The sequence below is a fragment of the Coturnix japonica genome, chromosome 20, assembly GCF_054131305.1.
Source record: "Coturnix japonica strain WE chromosome 20, WE-NBRP24, whole genome shotgun sequence".
Lineage (NCBI taxonomy): Eukaryota > Metazoa > Chordata > Aves > Galliformes > Phasianidae > Coturnix > Coturnix japonica.
In genome coordinates this window covers 1,093,631-1,114,924 of record NC_140682.1, presented here as the reverse complement: position 1 = coordinate 1,114,924, position 21,294 = coordinate 1,093,631, and positions in this window count along the sequence as shown.

The window sequence follows — 21,294 nt, the reverse complement described above, 5'->3', positions numbered from 1 at the left end:
TAGATTCCGAGTTGAGACGTAGCTGCAGTAGATTCCGAGTTGAGTCGTTGCCGCTGTAGATTCCGAGTTGAGACGTAGCAGCAGTAGATTCCGAGTTGAGTCCTAGCCGCAGTAGATTCCGAGTTGAGACGTAGCCGCAGTAGATTCCGAGTTAAGACGTAGCCGCAGTAGATTCCGAGTTGAGACGTAGCCGCAGTACATTCCGAGTTGAGTCCTAGCCGCAGTAGATTCCGAGTTGAGACGTAGCCGCAGTAGATTCCGAGTTTAGACGTAGCCGAAGTAGATTCCGAGTTGAGTCGTTGCCGCTGTAGATTCTGAGTTGAGATGTAGCAGCAGTAGATTCCGAGTTGAGACGTAGCCGCAGTAGATTCCGAGTTGAGACGTAGCTGCAGTAGATTCCGAGTTGAGTCCTAGCCGCAGTAGATTCCGAGTTGCCAAGTAGCCGCAGTAGATTCCGAGTTGAGACGTAGCAGCAGTAGATTGCGAGTTGAGACGTAGCCGCAGTAGATTCCGAGTTGAGACGTAGCTGCAGTAGATTCCGAGTTGAGATGTAGCCGCAGTAGATTCCGAGTTGAGTTGTAGCCGCAGTAGATTCCGAGTTGAGTCCTAGCCGCAGTAGATTCCGAGTTGAGACGTAGCCGCAGTACATTCCGAGTTGAGACGTAGCCGCAGTAGATTCCGAGTTGAGACATAGCCGCAGTAGATTCCGAGTTGAGTTCTAGCCGCAGTAGATTCCGAGTTGAGACATAGCCTCTGTACATTCCGAGTTGAGACGAAGCCGCAGTAGATTCCGAGTTGAGTCGTTGCCGCAGTAGATTCCGAGTTGAGTCGTTGCCGCTGTAGATTCTGAGTTGAGACGTAGCAGCAGTAGATTCCGAGTTGAGACGTAGCCGCAGTAGATTCCGAGTTGAGATGTAGCTGCAGTAGATTCCGAGTTGAGACGTAGCCGCAGTAGATTCCGAGTTGAGACGTAGCTGCAGTAGATTCCGAGTTGAGTCCTAGCCTCAGTAGATTCCGAGTTGCGAAGTAGCCGCAGTAGATTCCGAGTTGAGACGTAGCAGCAGTAGACTCCGAGTTGAGACGTAGCCGCAGTAGATTCCGAGTTGAGTCGTTGCCGCTGTAGATTCCGAGTTGAGACGTAGCCGCAGTAGATTCCGAGTTGAGTCCTAGACGCAGTAGATTCCGAGTTGAGATGTAGCCGCAGTAGATTCTGAGTTGAGACGTAACAGCAGTAGATTCCGAGTTGAGACGTAGCCGCAGTAGATTCCGAGTTGAGTCGTTGCCGCAGTAGATTCCGAGTTGAGTCGTTGCCGCTGTAGATTCTGAGTTGAGACGTAGCCGCAGTAGATTCCGAGTTGAGACGTAGCAGCAGTAGATTCCGAGTTGAGACGTAGCCGCAGTAGATTCCGAGTTGAGACGTAGCTGCAGTAGATTCCGAGTTGAGTCCTAGCCGCAGTAGATTCCGAGTTGAGACGTAGCCGCAGTAGATTCCGAGTTGAGACGTAGCCGCCGTAGATTCCGAGTTGAGTCGTTGCCGCAGTAGATTCCGAGTTGAAACGCAGCCGCAGTAGATTCCGAGTTGAGACGTAGCCGCAGTAAATTCCGAGTTCAGACGTAGCCGCAGTAGATTCCGAGTTGAGTCCTAGCCGCAGTAGATTCCGAGTTGAGACGTAGCTGCAGTAGATTCCGAGTTGAGACGTAGCCGAAGTAGATTCCGAGTTGAGTCGTTGCCGCTGTAGATTCTGAGTTGAGACGTAGCAGCAGTAGATTCCGAGTTGAGACGTAGCCGCAGTAGATTCCGAGTTGAGACGTAGCTGCAGTAGATTCCGAGTTGAGTCCTAGCCGCAGTAGATTCCGAGTTGCGAAGTAGCCGCAGTAGATTTCGAGTTGAGACGTAGCAGCAGTAGATTCCGAGTTGAGACGTAGCCGCAGTAGATTCCGAGTTGAGTCCTAGCCGCTGTAGATTCCGAGTTGAGACGTAGCAGCAGTAGATTCCGAGTTGAGTCCTAGCCGCAGTAGATTCCGAGTTGAGATGTAGCCGCAGTAGATTCCGAGTTGAGACGTAACAGCAGTAGATTCCGAGTTGAGACGTAGCCGCAGTAGATTCCGAGTTGAGTCCTAGCCGCAGTAGATTCCGAGTTGATACGTAGCCGCAGTAGATTCCGAGTTGAGACGTAGCCGCAGTTGATTTCGAGTTGAGTCCTAGCCGCAGTAGATTCCGAGTTGAGTCGTTGCCGCTGTAGATTCCGAGTTGAGACGTAGCAGCAGTAGATTCCGAGTTGAGTCCTAGCCGCAGTAGATTCCGAGTTGAGACGTATCCGCTGTAGATTCCGAGTTGAGTCGTTGCCGCTGTAGATTCCGGGTTGAGTCGTTGCCGCAGTAGATTCCGAGTTGAGACGTAGCCGCAGTAGATTCTGAGTTGAGATGTTGCCGCAGTAGATTCCGAGTTGAGACGTAGCCGCAGTAGATTCCGAGTTGAGACGTAGCTGCAGTAGATTCCGAGTTCAGTCGTTGCCGCAGTAGATTCTGAGTTGAGTTGTTGCCGCAGTAGATTCCGAGTTGAGTCCTAGCCGCAGTAGATTCTGAGTTGAATCGTTGCCGCAGTAGATTCCGAGTTGAGACGTAGCCGCAGGAGATTCCGAGAGGCAGCCGCAGTAGATTCCACGTTGAGACGTAACCGCAGTAGATTCCGAGTTGAGACGTAGCCGCATTAGATTCCGAGTTGAGTCCTATCCGCAGTAGATTCCGAGTTGAGACGTAGCTGCAGTAGATTCCGAGTTGAGATGTAGCCGCAGTAGATTCCGAGTTGAGTCCTAGCCGCAGTAGATTCCGAGTTGAGTCCTAGCCGCAGTAGATTCCGAGTTGAGACGTAGCCGCAGTACATTCCGAGTTGAGACGTAGCCGCAGTAGATTCCGAGTTGAGACGTAGCCGCAATAGATTCCGAGTTTAGTCCTAGCCGCAGTAGATTCCGAGTTTAGACGTAGCCGCTGTACACTCCGAGTTGAGACGTAGCCGCAGTAGATTCCGAGTTGAGTCCTAGCCGCAGTAGATTCCGAGTTGAGACGTAGCCGCAGTAGATTCCGAGTTGAGACGTAGCCGCAGTAGATTCCGAGTTGAGTCCTAGCCGCAGTAGATTCCGAGTTGAGACGTAGCCTCTGTACATTCCGAGTTGAGACGTAGCCGCAGTAGATTCCGAGTTGAGTCGTTGCCGCAGTAGATTCCGAGTTGAGTCGTTGTCGCTGTATATTCTGAGTTGAGACGTAGCCGCAGTAGATTCCGAGTTGAGACGTAGCCGCAGTAGATTCCGAGTTGAGACGTAGCAGCAGTAGATTCCGAGTTGAGACGTAGCCGCAGTAGATTCCGAGTTGAGACGTAGCTGCAGTAGATTCCGAGTTGAGACGTAGCCGCTGTAGATTCCGAGTTAAGACGTAGCCGCAGTAGATTCCGAGTTAAGACGTAGCCGCAGTAGATTCCGAGTTGAGAAGTAGCCGCAGTAGATTCCGAGTTGAGACGTAGCTGCAGTAGATTCCGAGTTGAGACGTAGATGCAGTAGATTCCGAGTTGAGACGTAGCCGCAGTAGATTCCGAGTTGAGACGTAGCCGCCGTAGATTCCGAGTTGAGTCGTTGCCGCTGTAGATTCTGAGTTGAGACGTAGCCGCAGTAGATTCCGAGTTGAGACGTAGCCGCAGTAAATTCCGAGTTGAGACGTAGCCGCAGTAGATTCCGAGTAAGTCCTAGCCGCAGTAGATTCCGAGTTGAGACGTAGCCGCAGTAGATTCCGAGTTTAGACGTAGCCGAAGTAGATTCCGAGTTGAGTCGTTGCCGCTGTAGATTCTGAGTTGAGACGTAGCAGCAGTAGATTCCGAGTTGAGACGTAGCCGCAGTAGATTCCGAGTTGAGACGTAGCTGCAGTAGATTCCTAGTTGAGTGCTAGCCGCAGTAGATTCCGAGTTGAGACGTAGCCGCAGTAGATTCCGAGTTGAGACGTAGCCGCAGTAGATTCCGAGTTGAGACGTAGCCGCAGTAGATTTCGAGTTGAGACGTAGCTGCAGTAGATTCCGAGTTGAGACGTAGATGCAGTAGATTCCGAGTTGAGACGTAGCCGCAGTAGATTCCGAGTTGAGACGTAGCCGCCGTAGATTCCTAGTTGAGTCGTTGCCGCAGTAGATTCCGAGTTGAGACGTAGCCGCAGTAGATTCCGAGTTGAGTCGTTGCCGCTGTAGATTCTGAGTTGAGACGTAGCAGCAGTAGATTCCGAGTTGAGACGTAGCCGCAGTAGATTCCGAGTTGAGACGTAGCTGCAGTAGATTCCGAGTTGAGTCCTAGCTGCAGTAGATTCCGAGTTGGGAAGAAGCCGCAGTAGATTTCGAGTTGAGACGTAGCAGCAGTAGATTCCGAGTTGAGACGTAGCCGCAGTAGATTCCGAGTTGAGTCGTTGCCGCTGTAGATTCCGAGTTGAGACGTAGCAGCAGTAGATTCCGAGTTGAGTCCTAGCCGCAGTAGATTCCGAGTTGAGATGTAGCCGCAGTAGATTCCGAGTTGAGACGTAACAGCAGTAGATTCCGAGTTGAGTCCTAGACGCAGTAGATTCCGAGTTGAGTCGTTGCCGCAGTAGATTCCGAGTTGAGTCGTTGCCGCTGTAGATTCTGAGTTGAGACGTAGCCGCAGTAGATTCCGAGTTGAGTCGTTGTCGCTGTAGATTCTGAGTTGAGACGTAGCCGCAGTAGATTCCGAGTTGAGACGTAGCCGCAGTAGATTCCGAGTTGAGACGTAGCAGCAGTAGATTCCGAGTTGAGACGTAGCCGCAGTAGATTCCGAGTTGAGACGTAGCTGCAGTAGATTCCGAGTTGAGACGTAGATGCAGTAGATTCCGAGTTGAGACGTAGCCGCAGTAGATTCCGAGTTGAGACGTAGCCGCCGTAGATTCCGAGTTGAGTCGTTGCCGCAGTAGATTCCGAGTTGAGACGTAGCCGCAGTAGATTCCGAGTTGAGACGTAGCCGCAGTAAATTCCGAGTTGAGACGTAGCCGCAGTAGATTCCGAGTTGAGTCCTAGCCGCAGTAGATTCCGAGTTGAGACGTAGCCGCAGTAGATTCCGAGTTTAGACGTAGCCGAAGTAGATTCCGAGTTGAGTCGTTGCCGCTGTAGATTCTGAGTTGAGACGTAGCAGCAGTAGATTCCGAGTTGAGACGTAGCCGCAGTAGATTCCGAGTTGAGACGTAGCTGCAGTAGATTCCGAGTTGAGTCCTAGCCGCAGTAGATTCCGAGTTGAGACGTAGCCGCAGTAGATTCCGAGTTGAGACGTAGCCGCAGTGGATTCTGAGTTGAGACGTAGCCGCAGTAGATTCCGAGTTGAGTCGTTGCCGCTGTAGATTCCGAGTTGAGTCGTTGCCGCTGTAGATTCTGAGTTGAGACGTAGCCGCAGTAGATTCCGAGTTGAGACGTAGCAGCAGTAGATTCCGAGTTGAGACGTAGCCGCAGTAGATTCCGAGTTGAGACGTAGCTGCAGTAGATTCCGAGTTGAGTCCTAGCCGCAGTAGATTCCGAGTTGAGACGTAGCCGCAGTAGATTCCGAATTGAGACGTAGCCGCCGTAGATTCCGAGTTGAGTCGTTGCCGCAGTAGATTCCGAGTTGAGACGTAGCCGCAGTAGATTCCGAGTTGAGACGTAGCCGCAGTAAATTCCGAGTTGAGACGTAGCCGCAGTAGATTCCGAGTTGAGTCCTAGCCGCAGTAGATTCTGAGTTGAGTCGTAGCCGCAGTAGATTCTGAGTTGATTCGTAGCCGCAGTAGATTCCGAGTTGAGACGTAGCCGCAGTAGATTCCGAGTTGAGACGTAGCCGCAGTAAATTCCGAGTTGAGTCGTAGCCGCACTAGATTCCGAGTTGAGTCGTAGCCGCAGTAGATTCTGAGTTGAGTCGTAGCCGCAGTAGATTCTGAGTTGATTCGTAGCCGCAGTAGATTCCAAGTTGAGACGTAGCCGCAGTAGATTCCGAGTTGAGTTGTAGCCGCAGTAGATTCTGAGTTGAGACGTAGGAGCAGTAGATTCCGAGTTGAGTCGTAGCCGCAGTAGATTCTGAGTTGAGTCGTAGCCGCAGTTGATTCCGAGTTGAGACGTAGCTGCAGTAGTTTCCGAGTTAAGACGTAGGTGCAGTAGACTCCGAGTTGATTCGTAGCCGCAGTTGATTCCGAGTTAAGACGTAGGTGCAGTAGACTCCGAGTTGAGTCGTAGCCGCAGTAGATTCCAAGTTAAGTCGTAGCCGCAGTAGATTCCGAGTTGAGTCGTAGCCGCAGTAGATTCCGAGTTGAGTCGTAGGTGCAGTAGATTCTGATTTGAGTCGTAGCCGCAGTAGATTCCGAGTTGAGTCGTAGCCGCAGTAGATTCTGAGTGGAGTCGTAGCCGCAGTAGATTCCGAGTTGAGTCGTAGCCGCAGTAGATTCAGAGTTGAGTCGTAGCCGCAGTAGATTCTGAGTTGAATCGTAGCCGCAATAGTTTCGGAGTTGAGTCGTAGCCGCAGTAGATTCCGAGTTGAGTCGTAGCCGCAGTAGATTCCGAGTTGCGAAGTAGCCGCAGTAGATTCCGAGTTGAGACGTAGCTGCAGTAGATTCCGAGTTGAGACGTAGATGCAGTAGATTCCGAGTTGAGTCGTAGCCGCAGTAGATTCTGAGTTGAGACGTAGCCGCCGTAGATTCCGAGTTGAGTCGTTGCCGCAGTAGATTCCGAGTTGAGACGTAGCCGCAGTAGATTCCGAGTTGAGTCGTTGCCGCTGTAGATTCTGAGTTGAGACGTAGCAGCAGTAGATTCCGAGTTGAGACGTAGCCGCAGTAGATTCCGAGTTGAGACGTAGCTGCAGTAGATTCCGAGTTGAGTCCTAGCTGCAGTAGATTCCGAGTTGCGAAGTAGCCGCAGTAGATTTCGAGTTGAGACGTAGCAGCAGTAGATTCCGAGTTGAGACGTAGCCGCAGTAGATTCCGAGTTGAGTCGTTGCCGCTGTAGATTCCGAGTTGAGACGTAGCAGCAGTAGATTCCGAGTTGAGTCCTAGCCGCAGTAGATTCCGAGTTGAGATGTAGCCGCAGTAGATTCCGAGTTGAGACGTAACAGCAGTAGATTCCGAGTTGAGTCCTAGACGCAGTGGATTCCGAGTTGAGTCGTTGCCGCAGTAGATTCCGAGTTGAGTCGTTGCCGCTGTAGATTCTGAGTTGAGACGTAGCCGCAGTAGATTCCAAGTTGAGTCGTTGTCGCTGTAGATTCTGAGTTGAGACGTAGCCGCAGTAGATTCCGAGTTGAGACGTAGCCGCAGTAGATTCCGAGTTGAGACGTAGCAGCAGTAGATTCCGAGTTGAGACGTAGCCGCAGTAGATTCCGAGTTGAGACGTAGCTGCAGTAGATTCCGAGTTGAGACGTAGATGCAGTAGATTCCGAGTTGAGACGTAGCCGCAGTAGATTCCGAGTTGAGACGTAGCCGCCGTAGATTCCGAGTTGAGTCGTTGCCGCAGTAGATTCCGAGTTGAGACGTAGCCGCAGTAGATTCCGAGTTGAGACGTAGCCGCAGTAAATTCCGAGTTGAGACGTAGCCGCAGTAGATTCCGAGTTGAGTCCTAGCCGCAGTAGATTCCGAGTTGAGACGTAGCCGCAGTAGATTCCGAGTTTAGACGTAGCCGAAGTAGATTCCGAGTTGAGTCGTTGCCGCTGTAGATTCTGAGTTGAGACGTAGCAGCAGTAGATTCCGAGTTGAGACGTAGCCGCAGTAGATTCCGAGTTGAGACGTAGCTGCAGTAGATTCCGAGTTGAGTCCTAGCCGCAGTAGATTCCGAGTTGAGACGTAGCCGCAGTAGATTCCGAGTTGAGACGTAGCCGCAGTAGATTCCGAGTTGAGACGTAGCCGCAGTAGATTCCGAGTTGAGTCGTTGCCGCTGTAGATTCCGAGTTGAGTCGTTGCCGCTGTAGATTCTGAGTTGAGACGTAGCCGCAGTAGATTCCGAGTTGAGACGTAGCAGCAGTAGATTCCGAGTTGAGACGTAGCCGCAGTAGATTCCGAGTTGAGACGTAGCTGCAGTAGATTCCGAGTTGAGTCCTAGCCGCAGTAGATTCCGAGTTGAGACGTAGCCGCAGTAGATTCCGAATTGAGACGTAGCCGCCGTAGATTCCGAGTTGAGTCGTTGCCGCAGTAGATTCCGAGTTGAGACGTAGCCGCAGTAGATTCCGAGTTGAGACGTAGCCGCAGTAAATTCCGAGTTGAGACGTAGCCGCAGTAGATTCCGAGTTGAGTCCTAGCCGCAGTAGATTCTGAGTTGAGTCGTAGCCGCAGTAGATTCTGAGTTGATTCGTAGCCGCAGTAGTTTCGGAGTTGAGTCGTAGCGGGAGTAGATTCCGAGTTGAGTCGTAGCCGCAGTAGATTCCGAGTTGAGTCGTAGCCGCAGTAGATTCCGAGTTGAGTCGTAGCCGCAGTAGATTCTGAGTTGATTCGTAGCCGCAGTAGATTCCAAGTTGAGTCGTAGCCGCAGTAGATTCTGAGTTGAGACGTAGGCGCAGTAGATTCCGAGTTGAGTCGTAGCCGCAGTAGATTCTGAGTTGAGTCGTAGCCGCAGTTGATTCTGAGGTGAGTCATAGCCGCAGTAGATTTCGAGTTAAGACGTAGGTGCAGTAGATTCTGAGTTGAGTCGTAGCCGCAGTAGATTCTGAGTTGAGACATAGCCGCAGTAGATTCTGAGTTGAGACGTAGCCGCAGTAGATTCTGACTTGAGTCGTAGCCACAGTAGTTTCCAAGTTGAGTTGTAGCCGCAGTAGATTCTGAGTTTAGACGTTACAGCAGTAGATTCTGAGTTGAGACGTAGCGGCAGTAAATTCTGACTCGAGTCGTATACACAGTAGATTCCGAGTTGAGTCGTAGCCGCAGTAGATTCTGAGTTGAGTCGTAGCCGCAGTAGATTCCGTGTTGAGTTGTAGCCACAGTAGATTCTGAGTAGAGACGTAGCCGCAGTAGATTCCGAGTTCAGACGTAGCCGCAGTAGATTCCGAGTTGAGTTGTAGCCGCAGTAGATTCTGAGTTGAGTCGTAGGCGCAGTAGATTCCGAGTTGAGTTGTAGCCGCAGTAGATTCTGAGTTGAGACGTAGTGGCAGTAGATTCTGAGTTGAGAAGTAGGCGCAGTAGATTCCGAATTGAGTCGTAGCCGCAGTAGATTCCGAGTTGAGTCGTAGCAGCAGTAGATTCTGAGTTGAATCGTAGCCGCAGTAGTTTCGGAGTTGAATCGTAGCCGCAGTAGTTTCGGAGTTGAGTCGTAGCCGCAGTAGATTCCGAGTTGAGTCGTAGCCGCAGTAGATTCCGAGTTGAGTCGTAGCCGCAGTAGATTCTGAGTTGATTCGTAGCCGCAGTAGATTCCGAGTTGAGTCGTATCCGCTGTAGATTCTGAGTTGAGTCTTAGCCGCAGTAGATTCCGAGTTGAGTCGTAGCCGCAGTAGATTCCGAGTTGAGTCGTAGCCCCAGTAGATTCCGAGTTGAGTCGTAGCCGCAGTAGATTCCGAGTTAAGACGTAGGTGCAGTAGACTCCGAATTGAGTCGTAGCCGCAGTAGATTACGAGTTGAGTTGTAGCCGCAGTAGACTCCGAGTTGAGTCGTAGCCGCAGTAGATACCGAGTTGAGTCGTAGCCGCAGTAGATTCAGAGTTGAGTCGTAGCCACAGTAGTTTCCGAGTTGAGTTGTAGCCGCAGTAGATTCTGAGTTGAGACGTTACAGCAGTAGATTCTGAGTTGAGACGTAGCGGCAGTAAATTCTGACTCGAGTCGTATCCACAGTAGATTCCGAGTTCAGTCGTAGCCGCAGTAGATTCTGAGTTGAGTCATAGCCGCAGTAGATTCCGTGTTGAGTTGTAGCCACAGTAGATTCTGAGTAGAGACGTAGCCGCAGTAGATTCCGAGTTAAGACGTAGCCGCAGTAGATTCCGAGTTGAGTAGTAGCCGCAGTAGATTCTGAGTTGAGTCGTAGCCGCAGTAGATTCCGAGTTGAGTTGTAGCCGCAGTAGATTCTGAGTTGAGACGTAGTAGCAGTAGATTCTGAGTTGAGAAGTAGGCGCAGTAGATTCCGAGTTGAGTCGTAGCCGCAGTAGATTCCGAGTTGAGTCGTAGCCGCAGTAGATTCTGAGTTGAATCGTAGCCGCAGTAGTTTCGGAGTTGAGTCGTAGCCGCAGTAGATTCCGAGTTGAGTCGTAGCCGCAGTAGATTCCGAGTTGAGTCGTAGCCGCAGTAGATTCCGAGTTGAGTCGTAGCCGCAGTAGATTCCGAGTTGAGTCGTAGCCGCTGTAGATTCCGAGTTGAGTCGTAGCCGCTGTAGATTCCGAGTTGAGTCGTAGCCGCAGTAGATTCCGAGTTGAGTCGTAGCCGCAGTAGATTCCGAGTTGAGTCGTAGCCCCAGTAGATTCCGAGTTGAGTCGTAGCCGCAGTAGATTCCGAGTTAAGACGTAGGTGCAGTAGACTCCGAATTGAGTCGTAGCCGCAGTAGATTACGAGTTGAGTTGTAGCCGCAGTAGACTCCGAGTTGAGTCGTAGCCGCAGTAGATACCGAGTTAAGTCGTAGCCGCAGTTGATTCCGAGTTGAGTCGTAGCCGCAGTAGATTCCGAGTAGAGTCGTAGGTGCAGTAGATTCTGATTTGAGTCGTAGCCGCAGTAGATTCCGAGTTGAGTCGTAGCCGCAGTAGATTCTGAGTTGAGTCGTAGCCGCAGTAGATTCCGAGTAGAATCGTCGCCGCAGTAGATTCTGAGTTCAGTCGTAGCCGCAGTAGATTCTGAGGTGAGTCGTAGCCGCAGTAGATTTCGAGTTAAGACGTAGGTGCAGTAGATTCTGAGTTGAGTCGTAGCGGCAGTAAATTCAGACTTGAGTCGTATCCACAGTAGATTCCGAGTTGAGTCGTAGCCGCAGTAGATTCTGAGTTGAGTCGTAGCTGCAGTAGATTCCGTGTTGAGTTGTAGCCACAGTAGATTCTGAGTAGAGACGTAGCCGCAGTAGATTCCGAGTTAAGACGTAGCCGCAGTAGATTCCGAGTTGAGTTGTAGCCGCAGTAGATTCTGAGTTGAGTCGTAGCCGCAGTAGATTCCGAGTTGAGTTGTAGCCGCAGTAGATTCTGAGTTGAGACGTAGGCGCAGTAGATTCCGAGTTGAATCGTAGAAGCAGTTGATTCTGAGTTGAGTCGTAGCCGCAGTAGATTCCGAGTTGAGTCGTAGCCGCAGTAGATTCCGAGTTGAGTCGTAGCGGGAGTAGATTCCGAGTTGAGTCGTAGCCGCAGTAGATTCTGAGTTGAATCGTAGCCGCAGTAGTTTCGGAGCTGAGTCGTAGCGGGAGTAGATTCCAAGTTGAGTCGTAGCCGCAGTAGATTCCGAGTTGAGTCGTAGCCGCAGTAGATTCTGAGTTGAGTCGTAGCCGCAGTAGATTCTGAGTTGATTCGTAGCCGCAGTAGATTCCAAGTTGAGTCGTAGCCGCAGTAGATTCTGAGTTGAGTTGTAGCCGCAGTAGATTCTGAGTTGAGACGTAGGCGCAGTAGATTCCGAGTTGAGTCGTAGCCGCAGTAGATTCTGAGTTGAGTCGTAGCCGCAGTTGATTCCGAGTTGAGACGTAGGTGCAGTAGTTTCCGAGTTAAGACGTAGGTGCAGTAGACTCCGAGTTGAGTCGTAGCCGCAGTTGATTCCGAGTTAAGACGTAGGTGCAGTAGACTCCGAGTTGAGTCTTAGCCGCAGTAGATTCCAAGTTAAGTCGTAGCCGCAGTAGATTCCGAGTTGAGTCGTAGCCGCAGTAGATTCCGAGTTGAGTCGTAGGTGCAGTAGATTCTGATTTGAGTCGTAGCCGCAGTAGATTCCGAGTTGAGTCGTAGGTGCAGTAGATTCTGAGTTGAGTCGTAGCCGCAGTAGATTCCGAGTTGAGTCGTAGCCGCAGTAGATTCAGAGTTGAGTCGTAGCCGCAGTAGATTCTGAGTTGAATCGTAGCCGCAATAGTTTCGGAGTTGAGTCGTAGCCGCAGTAGATTCCGAGTTGAGTCGTAGCCGCAGTAGATTCCGAGTTGAGTCGTAGCCGCAGTAGATTCTGAGTTGAGTCGTAGCTGCAGTAGATTCTGAGTTGAGTCGTAGCCGCAGTAGATTCCGAGTTAAGACGTAGGTGCAGTAGACTCTGAGTTGAGTCGTAGCCGCAGTAGATTCCGAGTTAAGACGTAAGTGCAGTAGACTCCGAGCTGAGTCGTAGCCGCAGTAGATTCCGAGTTGAGTCGTAGCCGCAGTAGATTCTGAGTTGAGTCTTAGCCGCATTAGATTCTGAGTTGAGTTTTAGCCGCAGTAGATTCCGAGTTGAGTCGTAGCCGCAGTAGATTCTGAGTTGAGTCGTCGCCGCAGTAGATTCCGAGTTGAGTCGTAGCCGCAGTAGATTCTGAGTTGAGTCGTAGCCGCGGTAGATTCGGAGTTGAGTCGTAGCCGCAGTAGATACCGAGTTGAGTCGTAGCCGCAGTAGATTCCGAGTTAAGACGTAGGTGCAGTAGACTCCGAGTTGAGTCGTAGCCGCAGTAGATTCCGAGTTGAGTCGTAGCCGCAGTAGATTCCGAGTTGAGTCTTAGCCGCAGTAGATTCTGAGTTGAGTTTTAGCCGCAGTAGAATCCGATTTGCATCGTAGCCGCAGTAGATTCTGAGTTGAGTCGTAGCCGCAATAGATTCCGAGTTGAGTCGTAGCCGCAGTAGATTCTGAGTTGAGTCGTAGCCGCGGTAGATTCGGAGTTGAGTCGTAGCCGCAGTAGAGTCCGAGTTGAGTCGTAGCCGCAGTAGATTCCGAGTTAAGACGTAGGTGCAGTAGACTCCGAGTTGAGTCGTAGCCGCAGTAGATTCCGAGTTGAGTCGTAGCCGCAGTAGATTCTGAGTTGAGTCGTAGCAGCAGTAGATACCTAGTTGAGTCGTAGCTGCAGTAGATTCGGAGTTGATTCGTAGCCGCAGTAGATTCTTTGTTGAGTCGTAGCCGCAGTTGAGTCCGGTTTGAGACGTAGCCGCAGTAGTTTCCGAGTTAAGATATAGGTGCCGTAGACTCCGAGTTGAGTCGTAGCCGCAGTAGATTCCGAGTTAAGACGTAGGTGCTCTAGATTCTGAGTTGAGTCGTAGCCGCAGTAGATTCCGAGTTGAGTCGTAGCCGCAGTAGATTCCGAGTTGAGTCGTAGCCGCAGTAGATTCTGAGTTGAGTCGTAGCCGCAATAGATTCTGAGTTGAGTTGTAGCCGCAGTAGATTCCGAATTAAGACATAGGTGCAGTAGACTCCGAGTTGAGTCGTAGCCGCAGTAGATTCCAAGTTAAGTCGTAGCCGCAGTATATTCCGAGTTTAGACGTAGCCGCAGTAGATTCCGAGTTGAGTCGTAGGTGCAGTAGATTCTGATTTGAGTCGTAGCCGCAGTAGATTCCGAGTTGAGTCGTAGCCGCAGTAGATTCTGAGTTGAGTCGTAGCCGCAGTAGATTCCGAGTTAAGACGGAGGCGCAGTAGATTCCGAGTTGAGTCGTAGCCGCAGTAGATTCTGAGTTGAGTCGTAGCCGCAGTAGATTCTGAGTTGAGACGTAGCCGAAGTAGATTCCGATTTAAGACGTAGGTGCAGTAGACTCTGAGTTGAGTCGTAGCCGCAGTAGATTCCGAGTTAAGACATAGGTGCAGTAGACTCTGAGTTGAGTCGTAGCCGCAGTAGATTCTGAGTTGAGTCGTAGCCGCAGTAGATTCCGAGTTGAGTCGTAGCCGCAGTAGATTCCGAGTTGAGTCGTAGCCGCAGTAGATTCCGAGTTGAGTCGTAGCCGCAGTAGATTCAGAGGTGAGTCGTAACCGCAGTAGATTCCGCGTTGAGTCGTAGCCGCGGTAGATTCCGAGTTAAGACGTAGGTGCAGTAGACTCTGAGTTGAGTCGTAGCCGCAGTAGATTCCGAGTTGAGTTGTAGCCGCAGTAGATTCCGAGTTGAGTCGTAGCCGCTGTAGATTCTGAGTTGAGTCTTAGCCGCAGTAGATTCCGAGTTGAGTCGTAGCCGCAGTAGATTCCGAGTTGAGTCGTAGCCGCAGTAGATTCCGAGTTGAGTCGTAGCCGCAGTAGATTCCGAGTTGAGTCGTAGCCGCAGTAGATTCCGAGTTGAGTCGTAGCCGCAGTAGATTGCGAGTTAAGACGTAGGTGCAGTAGACTCCGAGTTCAGTCGTAGCCGCAGTAGATTACGAGTTGAGTTGTAGCCGCAGTAGACTCCGAGTTGAGTCGTAGCCGCAGTAGATACCGAGTTGAGTCGTAGCCGCAGTAGTTTCGGAGTTGATTCGTAGCCGCAGCAGATTCTGAGTTGAGTCGTAGCCGCAGTTGAGTCCGAGTTGAGACGTAGCCGCAGTAGTTTCCGAGTTAAGACTTTGGTGCATTAGACTCTGAGTTGAGTCGTAGCCGCAGTAGATTCCGAGTTAAGACGTAGGTGCAGTAGATTCTGAGTTGAGTCGTAGCCGCAGTAGATTCCGAGTAGAATCGTCGCCGCAGTAGATTCTGAGTTCAGTCGTAGCCGCATTAGATTCTGAGGTGAGTCGTAGCCGCAGTAGATTTCGAGTTAAGACGTAGGTGCAGTAGATTCTGAGTTGAGTCGTAGCGGCAGTAAATTAAGACTTGAGTCGTATCCACAGTAGATTCCGAGTTGAGTCGTAGCTGCAGTAGATTCCGTGTTGAGTTGTAGCCACAGTAGATTCTGAGTAGAGACGTAGCCGCAGTAGATTCCGAGTTAAGACGTAGCCGCAGTAGATTCCGAGTTGAGTTGTAGCCGCAGTAGATTCTGAGTTGAGTCGTAGCCGCAGTAGATTCCGAGTTGAGTTTTAGCAGTAGAATCTGAGTTGAGACGTAGGCGCAGTAGATTCCGAGTTGAGTCGTAGAAGCAGTTGATTCTGAGTTGAGTCGTAGCCGCAGTAGATTCCGAGTTGAGTCGTAGCCGCAGTAGATTCTGAGTTGAGTCGTAGCCGCAGTAGATTCCGAGTTGAGTCGTAGCCGCAGTAGATTCCGAATTGAGTCGTAGGTGCAATAGATTCTGAGTTGAGACGCAGCCGCAGTAGATTCCGAGTTGAGTCGTAGCCGCAGTAGATTCTGAGTTGAGTCGTAGCCGCTGTAGATTCCGAGTTGAGTCGTAGCCGCAGTAGATTCTGATTTGAGTCGTAGCCGCAGTAGATTCGGAGTTGATTTGTAGCCACAGTAGATTCCGAGTTGAGTCGTAGCCGCAGTAGATTCCGTGTTGAGTCGTAGCCGCAGTAGATTCCGAGTTAAGACGTAGGAGCAGTAGACTCCGAGTTGAGTCGTATCCGCAGTAGATTACGAGTTGACTTTTAGCCGCAGTAGATTCTGAGTTGAGTCGTAGCCGCGGTAGATACCGAGTTGAGTCGTAGCCGCAGTAGATTCGGAGTTGATTCGTAGCCGCAGTAGATTCTGAGTTGAGTCGTAGCCGCAGTTGAGTCCGAGTTGAGACATAGCCGCAGTAGTTTCCGAGTTAAGACTTAGGTGCAGTAGACTCTGAGTTGAGTCGTAGCCGCAGTAGATTCCGAGTTAAGACGTAGGTGCAGTAGATTCTGAGTTGAGTCGTAGCCGCAGTAGATTCCGAGTTGAGTCGTAGCCGCAGTAGATTCTGAGTTGAATCGTAGCCGCAATAGTTTCGGAGTTGAGTCGTAGCCGCAGTAGATTCCGAGTTGAGTCGTAGCCGCAGTAGATTCCGAGTTGAGTCGTAGCCGCAGTAGATTCTGAGTTGAGTCGTAGCTGCAGTAGATTCTGAGTTGAGTCGTAGCCGCAGTAGATTCCGAGTTAAGACGTAGGTGCAGTAGAATCTGAGTTGAGTCGTAACCGCAGTAGATTCCGAGTTAAGACGTAAGTGCAGTAGACTCCGAGCTGAGTCGTAGCCGCAGTAGATTCCGAGTTGAGTCGTAGCCGCAGTAGATTCTGAGTTGAGTCTTAGCCGCATTAGATTCTGAGTTGAGTTTTAGCCGCAGTAGATTCCGAGTTGAGTCGTAGCCGCAGTAGATTCTGAGTTGAGTCGTCGCCGCAGTAGATTCCGAGTTGAGTCGTAGCCGCAGTAGATTCTGAGTTGAGTCGTAGCCGCGGTAGATTCGGAGTTGAGTCGTAGCCGCAGTAGATACCGAGTTGAGTCGTAGCCGCAGTAGATTCCGAGTTAAGACGTAGGTGCAGTAGACTCCGAGTTGAGACGTAGCCGCAGTAGATTCCGAGTTGAGTCGTAGCCGCAGTAGATTCCGAGTTGAGTCTTAGCCGCAGTAGATTCTGAGTTGAGTTTTAGCCGCAGTAGAATCCGATTTGCATCGTAGCCGCAGTAGATTCTGAGTTGAGTCGTAGCCGCAGTAGATTCCGAGTTGAGTCGTAGCCGCAGTAGATTCTGAGTTGAGTCGTAGCCGCGGTAGATTCGGAGTTGAGTCGTAGCCGCAGTAGAGTCCGAGTTGAGTCGTAGCCGCAGTAGATTCCGAGTTAAGACGTAGGTGCAGTAGACTCCGAGTTGAGTCGTAGCCGCAGTAGATTCCGAGTTGAGTCGTAGCCGCAGTAGATTCTGAGTTGAGTCGTAGCAGCAGTAGATACCTAGTTGAGTCGTAGCTGCAGTAGATTCGGAGTTGATTCGTAGCCGCAGTAGATTCTTTGTTGAGTCGTAGCCGCAGTTGAGTCCGGTTTGAGACGTAGCCGCAGTAGTTTCCGAGTTAAGATATAGGTGCCGTAGACTCCGAGTTGAGTCGTAGCCGCAGTAGATTCCGAGTTAAGACGTAGGTGCTGTAGATTCTGAGTTGAGTCGTAGCCGCAGTAGATTCCGAGTTGAGTCGTAGGTGCAGTAGATTCTGATTTGAGTCGTAGCCGCAGTAGATTCCGAGTTGAGTCGTAGCCGCAGTAGATTCTGAGTTGAGTCGTAGCCACAGTAGATTCCGAGTTAAGACGGAGGCGCAGTAGATTCCGAGTTGAGTCGTAGCCGCAGTAGATTCTGAGTTGAGTCGTAGCCGCAGTAGATTCTGAGTTGAGACGTAGCCGAAGTAGATTCCGATTTAAGACGTAGGTGCAGTAGACTCTGAGTTGAGTCGTAGCCGCAGTAGATTCCGAGTTAAGACATAGGTGCAGTAGACTCTGAGTTCAGTCGTAGCCGCAGTAGATTCTGAGTTGAGTCGTAGCCGCAGTAGATTCCGAGTTGAGTCGTAGCCGCAGTAGATTCCGAGTTGAGTCGTAGCCGCAGTAGATTCCGAGTTGAGTCGTAGCCGCAGTAGATTCAGAGGTGAGTCGTAACCGCAGTAGATTCCGCGTTGAGTCGTAGCCGCGGTAGATTCCGAGTTAAGACGTAGGTGCAGTAGACTCTGAGTTGAGTCGTAGCCGCAGTAGATTCCGAGTTGAGTTGTAGCCGCAGTAGATTCCGAGTTGAGTCGTAGCCGCTGTAGATTCTGAGTTGAGTCTTAGCCGCAGTAGATTCCGAGTTGAGTCGTAGCCGCAGTAGATTCCGAGTTGAGTCGTAGCCGCAGTAGATTCCGAGTTGAGTCGTAGCCGCAGTAGATTCCGAGTTGAGTCGTAGCCGCAGTAGATTCCGAGTTGAGTCGTAGCCGCAGTAGATTCCGAGTTAAGACGTAGGTGCAGTAGACTCCGAGTTCAGTCGTAGCCGCAGTAGATTACGAGTTGAGTTGTAGCCGCAGTAGACTCCGAGTTGAGTCGTAGCCGCAGTAGATACCGAGTTGAGTCGTAGCTGCAGTAGTTTCGGAGTTGATTCGTAGCCGCAGCAGATTCTGAGTTGAGTCGTAGCCGCAGTTGAGTCCGAGTTGAGACGTAGCCGCAGTAGTTTCCGAGTTAAGACTTTGGTGCATTAGACTCTGAGTTGAGTCGTAGCCGCAGTAGATTCCGAGTTAAGACGTAGGTGCAGTAGATTCTGAGTTGAGTCGTAGCCGCAGTAGATTCCGAGTAGAATCGTCGCCGCAGTAGATTCTGAGTTCAGTCGTAGCCGCATTAGATTCTGAGGTGAGTCGTAGCCGCAGTAGATTTCGAGTTAAGACGTAGGTGCAGTAGATTCTGAGTTGAGTCGTAGCGGCAGTAAATTAAGACTTGAGTCGTATCCACAGTAGATTCCGAGTTGAGTCGTAGCTGCAGTAGATTCCGTGTTGAGTTGTAGCCACAGTAGATTCTGAGTAGAGACGTAGCCGCAGTAGATTCCGAGTTAAGACGTAGCCGCAGTAGATTCCGAGTTGAGTTGAAGCCGCAGTAGATTCTGAGTTGAGTCGTAGCCGCAGTAGATTCCGAGTTGAGTTTTAGCAGTAGATTCTGAGTTGAGACGTAGGCGCAGTAGATTCCGAGTTGAGTCGTAGAAGCAGTTGATTCTGAGTTGAGTCGTAGCCGCAGTAGATTCCGAGTTGAGTCGTAGCCGCAGTAGATTCTGAGTTGAGTCGTAGCCGCAGTAGATTCCGAGTTGAGTCGTAGCCGCAGTAGATTCCGAATTGAGTCGTAGGTGCAATAGATTCTGAGTTGAGACGCAGCCGCAGTAGATTCCGAGTTGAGTCGTAGCCGCAGTAGATTCTGAGTTGAGTCGTAGCCGCTGTAGATTCCGAGTTGAGTCGTAGCCGCAGTAGATTCTGATTTGAGTCGTAGCCGCAGTAGATTCGGAGTTGATTTGTAGCCACAGTAGATTCCGAGTTGAGTCGTAGCCGCAGTAGATTCCGTGTTGAGTCGTAGCCGCAGTAGATTCCGAGTTAAGACGTAGGAGCAGTAGACTCCGAGTTGAGTCGTATCCGCAGTAGATTACGAGTTGAGTTGTAGCCGCAGTAGATTCTGAGTTGAGTCGTAGCCGCGGTAGATACCGAGTTGAGTCGTAGCCGCAGTAGATTCGGAGTTGATTCGTAGCCGCAGTAGATTCTGAGTTGAGTCGTAGCCGCAGTTGAGTCCGAGTTGAGACGTAGCCGCAGTAGTTTCCGAGTTAAGACTTAGGTGCAGTAGACTCTGAGTTGAGTCGTAGCCGCAGTAGATTCCGAGTTAAGACGTAGGTGCAGTAGATTCTGAGTTGAGTCGTAGCCGCAGTAGATTCCGAGTTGAGTCGTCGCCGCAGTAGATTCTGAGTTGAGACGTTACAGCAGTAGATTCTGAGTTGAGACGTAGCGGCAGTAAATTCTGACTCGAGTCGTATCCACAGTAGATTCCGAGTTGAGTCGTATCCGCAGTAGATTCTGAGTTGAGTCATAGCCGCAGTAGATTCCGTGTTGAGTTGTAGCCACAGTAGATTCTGAGTAGAGACGTAGCCGCAGTAGATTCCGAGTTAAGACGTAGCCGCAGTAGATTCCGAGTTGAGTTGTAGCCGCAGTAGATTCTGAGTTGAGTCGTAGCCGCAGTAGATTCTGAGTTGAGTTGTAGCCGCAGTAGATTCTGAGTTGAGACGTAGTGGCAGTAGATTCTGAGTTGAGAAGTAGGCGCAGTAGATTCCGAGTTGAGTCGTAGCCGCAGTAGATTCCGAGTTGAGTCGTAGCCGCAGTAGATTCTGAGTTGAATCGTAGCCGCAGTAGTTTCGGAGTTGAGTCATAGCCGCAGTAGATTCCGAGTTGAGTCGTAGCCGCAGTAGATTCCGAGTTGAGTCGTAGCCGCAGTAGATTCTGAGTTGATTCGTAGCCGCAGTAGATTCCGAGTTGAGTCGTAGCCGCTGTAGATTCTGAGTTGAGTCTTAGCCGCAGTAGATTCCGAGTTGAGTCGTAGCCGCAGTAGATTCCGAGTTGAGTCGTAGCCGCAGTAGATTCCGAGTTGAGTCGTAGCCGCAGTAGATTCCGAGTTGAGTCGTAGCCGCAGTAGATTCCGAGTTAAGACGTAGGAGCAGTAGACTCCGAGTTGAGTCGTAGCCGCAGTAGATTACGAGTTGAGTTGTAGCCGCAGTAGACTCCGAGTTGATTCGTAGCCGCAGTAGATACCGAGTTGAGTCGTAGCCGCAGTAGATTCGGAGTTGATTCGTAGCCGCAGCAGATTCTGAGTTGAGTCGTAGCCGCAGTTGAGTCCGAGTTGAGACCTAGCCGCAGTAGTTTCCGAGTTAAGACTTTGGTGCATTAGACTCTGAGTTGAGTCGTAGCCGCAGTAGATTCCGAGTTAAGACGTAGGTGCAGTAGACTCCGAGTTGAGTCGTAGCTGCAGTAGATTCCGTGTTGAGTTGTAGCCACAGTAGATTCTGAGTAGAGACGTAGCCGCAGTAGATTCCGAGTTAAGACATAGCCGCAGTAGATTCCGAGTTGAGTTGTAGCCGCTGTAGATTCTGAGTTGAGTCGTAGCCGCAGTAGATTCCGAGTTGAGTTGTAGCCGCAGTAGATTCTGAGTTGAGACGTAGGCGCAGTAGATTCCGAGTTGAATCGTAGAAGCAGTTGATTCTGAGTTGAGTCGTAGCCGCAGTAGATTCCGAGTTGAGTCGTAGCCGCAGTAGATTCTGAGTTGAGTCGTAGCCGCAGTAGATTCCGAGTTGAGTCGTAGCGAGAGTAGATTCCGAGTTGAGTCGTAGCCGCAGTAGATTCTGAGTTGAATCGTAGCCGCAGTAGTTTCGGAGTTGAGTCGTAGCGGGAGTAGATTCCGAGTTGAGTCGTAGCCGCAGTAGATTCCGAGTTGAGTCGTAGCCGCAGTAGATTCCGAGTTGAGTCGTAGCCGCAGTAGATTCTGAGTTGATTCGTAGCCGCAGTAGATTCCAAGTTGAGTCGTAGCCGCAGTAGATTCTGAGTTGAGACGTAGGCGCAGTAGATTCCGAGTTGAGTCGTAGCCGCAGTAGATTCTGAGTTGAGTCGTAGCCGCAGTTGATTCTGAGGTGAGTCATAGCCGCAGTAGATTTCGAGTTAAGACGTAGGTGCAGTAGATTCTGAGTTGAGTCGTAGCCTCAGTAGATTCTGAGTTGAGACATAGCCGCAGTAGATTCTGAGTTGAGACGTAGCCGCAGTAGCTTCTGACTTGAGTCGTAGCCACAGTAGTTTCCGAGTTGAGTTGTAGCCGCAGTAGATTCTGAGTTGAGACGTTACAGCAGTAGATTCTGAGTTGAGACGTAGCGGCAGTAAATTCTGACTCGAGTCGTATCCACAGTAGATTCCGAGTTGAGTCGTAGCCGCAGTAGATTCTGAGTTGAGTCATAGCCGCAGTAGATTCCGTGTTGAGTTGTAGCCACAGTAGATTCTGAGTAGAGACGTAGCCGCAGTAGATTCCGAGTTAAGACGTAGCCGCAGTAGATTCCGAGTTGAGTTGTACCCGCAGTAGATTCTGAGTTGAGTCGTAGCCGCAGTAGATTCCGAGTTGAGTTGTAGCCGCAGTAGATTCTGAGTTGAGACGTAGTGGC